Raw genomic sequence first — 6,119 nt, 5'->3', positions numbered from 1 at the left:
TAGAACCTGAAAATTTGGATACAGCTTTTATGACATCAGCAGGTGTGACAGCCCTCCATTGAAATGCCAGGTTAACAGGCAGTGGTGTTCCAACAAGGTTCACTGCAGATGAATTTGTTGCTTTGATACTGTTACTTATTTCTTTAACTGAGTTTAAAAAGTACTCATTTAATTCTTCAGGATCAAGCAGAGCTGTTTCTGTGCGTTTCCGTGTATTCTCTTATTTTATTATTTGCCAGGCTGCCTTGCATTTATTGGGAGCTCTTTCTGTATAGTTCTCCACTGTTTGCTTTTTTGCCAGAAGAAGTTTAGCTTTATAGTATTTTTTGCATTTCAGATATGACCTATGAATGTTCACACTCTGTTCTGCCCCTTGGTCAGAGGCTTGTTTATGCACCTGGTACAGCATATGCAAGTTTCCTCTAAACTCTACTAGCTCTTATGTGAACCAGTTCAGACTTTTCTTTTTCATTTCATTTGGATATCTAGTTTTTTTTTACTGGTGAGCAAGAATACCATAAATCTGTGTACTTTTTCAAGAAGTTACCAAAGCTAATTTCAGCTTCCCTTTTTCCAGATTGACTATTATATATAAAGTCCCAATCTGCACTTCCTAATCTATCAACAAACATATTTATGTACTCTTCCTTCTGTCTTTGTACCACTACTACTTCAGATTCTTCAGTTTTAACTGGCTGCCTCTTACAGAGTGTAAGGAGTAGTGGCTCATGATCTGCAAGTCCACTTCCTGCAAGTCTAACTGTAAAATCCTCCCTATGGAAATTCACAATAATATTGTCTATACACTCATTCTTGCGTGTGGCACAGTTATTTGTACAATAGAGGTCTAATGATCTTAGCATATTCAAAAATGTCCTAGCAACTGGTCTCTGTGTGTTTACCATTTCTATGTTGAAATCACCACATATAGCAATTCTCGTTTTATTCTTCAATATTTTTTTAATTATTAATTCACATTTTTCAATAAACAAATTTACATCACCATCTGGTGACCTATATAGACTAACTACCACTATATTTTCATTCATTAGTTTTACACAACTAAACTCCCCATCTAGCTCTGAGGAGTATGTAGATACATCAATTCTGGAAAACATTATTCCTGCCCCACCATTCTTTCTCTGTTTTCTACATATCATGTCTCCCACAACATACCCTTGGGGAATGAACATATTTACTTGTTCTTGTGTTAACCAGTGCTCAGATACACATACAACATCTACATGCTCAGTGTTACATAAATGTTCTAATTCTAAAATTTTATTTCTAATACAACGTATGTTAACTTGTAGAAAAGAAAGTAGTTTGTCTCTGTCTGTATTCCTCTGAGAGCAATTTGACTTTATATTCGAAGTTGTAGGTTCCGTTAATGTCTTTAATCTTGATGCACTGTGATCATATGTGTTATGATAGTCACATACCTGTTCATCCACTTGATGACTCACTTTGTTAACTGCTTTCGTCTGTGAAACCACTGCTGATCCCACCAAAAATCCTGGTCCCTCGGTTGTGGTTTCTTTTTCCGGGTTGACTGCCGTTCTCCACGTGTTGGTATTCACATCCCTTGAGCTTGATTTGCTGTTCTTCTTTTTGCAAGTAGGTCTCTGTTCTTATATGGTGCCTTCTTTCTTGCCACCTCCTTTGCTGCTTCTTCAAACTTTTGCACTGTCCTCTTGGGTAAGTTTATTGATTGAGTAATTGTCCTCTCCACATAAACAGAATTCACTTTCAAGGATTCTGTTGTTATTTGTGCTGGAGTTGTGTCAGTAACAATTCTCACTGATTCTTTATCTGAGACTTCAGTATCCTTTCATTTAAGTTCTATTGCTGTTTTGTACACTTTCCTGTTTGTTTCCACTGATTCATAAATCCTTGTGGAAATTAGTTCTTTACCAGTTGGATTAAGGTGTTGTCCATGTGCTGTATAAAGCTCCTTGTTACTAGGAGTATCAATAAAACAAGTGTTATGGAAGCCTTTCACTATTTTTTTTAGTTTTCTGTTTACAGATTGAATTTCTTGGTTTACACAGGACCAGGCAGGTCATGTCTATGTGGTACACCAACTACAATCACCTTTGTATTTGTATTTTGTAATGCTGACAAGGCTTTATGTCATGAATGAATTGCCAACTTGGTTTCATTCTTTGCTACATCATTAGCCCCTGCCCAGATAACTGAAAAATCTTCACTTGTCAACTTATGGAGGTCATTGCATATTTTTTTTTTTTTTTTTTTTTTTTTTGTATTACACTAGTGGGGGCACCTGGTATCACCTTCCCTTCAACATCATATTTATTTGAAGCTAAGTTTAGAATGTTTCTTGCACAGTCTCTGCCATGGCTATCTGAGGCAATGAATATTTTGGGTCTCCTATTCACTGACTGACTCTCAGGAGCAAAGGTTTGCATTTACATTGCTGCACCCATATATTGATTTCCTTTTTGAACTGCGTTCTGTGTTGTGGTATGCACACTGTGTTGTGAATCGTGATTTATGTTGGGTGCCTCAAATCTGTAGTTTTTGCACATTTCTATCTTGCCTGATTCTCGCTTCTGTAGTTCGTTTGTTAGCAAACATATAATTGTTTTCGAATACTTAAGTTCCTTTCTTAGTATTCTGAGTTCATTCTGTAACTTTTCACGCACACACGTTTTTAACGGGTCTGTTGTGATTTCGTCCATATCGTCACCGTCAGTACGAAAACAATCACTGCATTTCCAGCTGTTCACTCTATTCGTTGAATTTACACACGAGTAATGGAATTTCCTGTTACACTTTACACAACACACACCTTTTCTTGCTCTTTTGTTACAGGAACACGGTTTATTCCACGCTTCCTCACTTATTTCGTAAATAGTATTCTAATTTGCCAAACTGGTCGCGGCCATTGTGCACTAGTTAGTTTCAAAGCACAATATGTCCCTGTTCTTTCAACAGATCGCCGTATTTTTAGTTACTCACTGAGAACAATTACTAATCCACAGATACACACCATAATATGTTTAACTTAAGCTCGTTAAACGATCAAAGTAACTTATTTTGTTCACACATTTATTGGCACCATTCCAATGAACATTGTAAGCAACAAATTTTTAGCATACTTTCGCACACTTTTCATGCAACAGCCAGTAGTTGGACTTCACACATAGAATTCCTTTTACAACCAGTTTCTGATAGTTTTTACAAGATGCACAATTAAATGGTCACCATTTTATGGGTGTTATGTTACTGCAATTTTCAATAGGTGCCATCTTGAAATGTTGAGCTGTGCTGTTGGGAACTCTGCTTGAGACACAGGCTTCATTACTGTAACCCCCTGGCTTCAAACACCTTCAGTTGTTCCTGTTATCCACTTACCACAGTGCTTGAAGACAAGAGGGACTCTGTGTGTGTGTGTGTGTGTGTGTGTGTAAGACAAGAGGGACTCTGTGTGTGTGTGTGTGTGTGTGTGTGTGTGTGTGTGTGTGTGTGTGTGTGTGTGTGTGTGTGTGCACATTTTAACAATTCCTTTTATTTCCACAAAAGTCTCTGATTTTAACTATTATTTTGAGATAAACTGAATGTCAGTATTTTAGTGAAAACACCTTCAGTTTATGTAGTGTTCAGTGTTCTCAGTGCACTTGTGTTAATTTGCAATAAAAATCCACACTTTCGCAACAACCACTGCAGTCTTTGTCAGGAAAGCAACTGACTATCAAACCAGTAACCTAATCACATACAGATAGTTGTAAATGACGTTGTGCAGTAAAGGTTACACAGGAGACGAGAATGATATGTCATTTGTCATGTCTGTGTTTCCACCATGATAGTGGAAGCTCTTCTGCTGTTGCTTGGTGTCAAGAGACTGCTTCTCCACATTGGTGTGTGCAGAGCCTATTTCTCTATTGATATTGTTGATACACAATTTAATTTCCACAAACTATTTGTCAGTTGAGTCCCAGAAATTCTACATATGGGCTGCTCAAATGAGATCTTAGGCTTTTGTGAAATATTGTGTTGGGCAAAAATTTTTTTCTTAATTTGTGTACTTGATGTACCACTGATGTTTGTAACAGCAACGATTTTAACAGACTGTCTCACATTGCTACTGCTACATTTATTTGGAATGTTACAGACACCTGTGGCTCTGAGTCCATAACTACTTTCCGCAAGGTACAACATTCCCAATGCTCCTTTGAACATCAGCAACACACCTTACACAGTTATCTGGAAAAAGAACCATATGAATAAGGACTAGATCTTGTTTCAGCAAATAAATATTATAGCACATGCTTCAAACAACTATGAGCAATTTAATGAATTTAGAATATACAACAACAACTTCAGTAGAGATGCAAACTATACTTGGCAAGGCACGGAAGTTGGCACTCGATACCAAGAAACAGAATAGGAGCATGTCCAGTATTACACATTATGATGGGAGCAACAATGCTGCAGATGTCATGTTATTGTTAGCACGCGCACAATTAATTAATTTCCAGCATAGAAATAACAATTTTCAAATCGTAATTGTGGCTCAAACAATTTATCTGCTTTAAGGTGTAAGTGGTTGCAGATGACAAACTGTGGAACAAAACAGTCACTGTAGGAACACAACAATCAGAAAAACCACACCATGTGGTAAACAGGTATGAACCCACAATTTATGTGTCTTTTTTTTTCAAATATCTGTAATTAAGATTTAAAAACTAATAGTTACATGTATACTAACAGTAAAGATCATTCTTTAGCAGATGAAAAATAAAAGCCCACTGAAGATGCTGCCACTGCAGTGAAACATGTTTGAGTTAAAAAACAAAAGTGTGTTTTGCTAAGGGCGGACCCTATCCAAAAACATATGTATTGTTAGCACCAATGTAATCTGTTGCAGTGGGCAATACTCCATGGGCAATACTACATTATTTGCTTCACTGATTCTGTTACTTCTCTGACAGTCAGTCGGTTTCATGGCAAAGACAACTGCGGATATTATCAAATGCTATTTGTTTTCTTTTTTCAGGGAATTATCATGAAAATTGTGCTAGAACGTTTAGTACAATATATGGGCCATGACAAACTTTTTGGGTATATCATCAATTTATATATTTTTATGCTTAAAATTTCTTGATTTCAGAATAGGGTGTTTGTGAGAGTTCCATGACCATAGCCTTCAGCATCTTACAGACTAGCTGAAAAATATAGTAATTGAAAAGAAAAAAAGGGAAAGGTGATTTTTCTTGGGGGGGAGGGGGGTGAAAGAGGAGAAGAATATATTCTTCCCATGGCAATCTGTGACAATTTACAACTGGTAGCACTGCGAGGGAACAGTCTGTCTTCAGATTTCTTCATGTTATGCACGGGCATTGTGTCCAGAAATCATAAGTGTAACTCTGGAGAAAAAGTAAAGCTTGTGTACTTGTACAAATATCAATTGTCAAGTAATATTTTTGGGAGCTCATGAACCACTTTTTATGTGCTGAGGGACATAGCTGGAATTGTTGACAATTGTCAGGCATCAAGACCATATTTCTTTTCTCTTTGTGAATAAATGAAAACCTCTATGGTTAAAATTCATGTGCCAATTTCCAATAAAATCAAGTTCTTCTAGTATTTTTGAACTGACTGACATTATGTATTCTCTTTCAGCCTGAGGTCACAAAAATGGCATATCTCTCAGTTAAAGCTTCATAGCAAGTCATTATTGGGCAATGTGAGAACAGCACAGTACACAATACAGTAGCAGTGATGTGCCTGCAGTTGTGAGCCATTAAAATACTTTCAGTGGACTGATGAATCCTAGGAAAAAGACCTCACTTCTCACCTAGCAAATTGGTAAATAAAAACCAACATGTGGTGTATGTGACAGTAACTATCCAAAAAGTTCAAAGACTATCTAACAGAAAAGGAATATTACTGTTTTAAAGATTACCTAGTAAATTAAATCCATAAATAATGTTCTGTGCCATTATTAGTGTCAGAAAGTCTAATCAACATAGTTCCCCTGTAAATATTTTTGATAGTAAATGTTTTCCATTCTTTATGTATTTCTATGTTACATGTACACACACACACACACACACACACACACACACACACACACACACACACACACACACACA

The sequence above is a fragment of the Schistocerca nitens genome, chromosome 6 (genome assembly GCF_023898315.1).
Source record: "Schistocerca nitens isolate TAMUIC-IGC-003100 chromosome 6, iqSchNite1.1, whole genome shotgun sequence".
Classification (NCBI taxonomy): Eukaryota; Metazoa; Arthropoda; class Insecta; order Orthoptera; family Acrididae; genus Schistocerca; species Schistocerca nitens.
The sequence above is the reverse complement of the archived record's forward strand: the minus strand, read 5'-3'. Positions refer to the sequence as shown.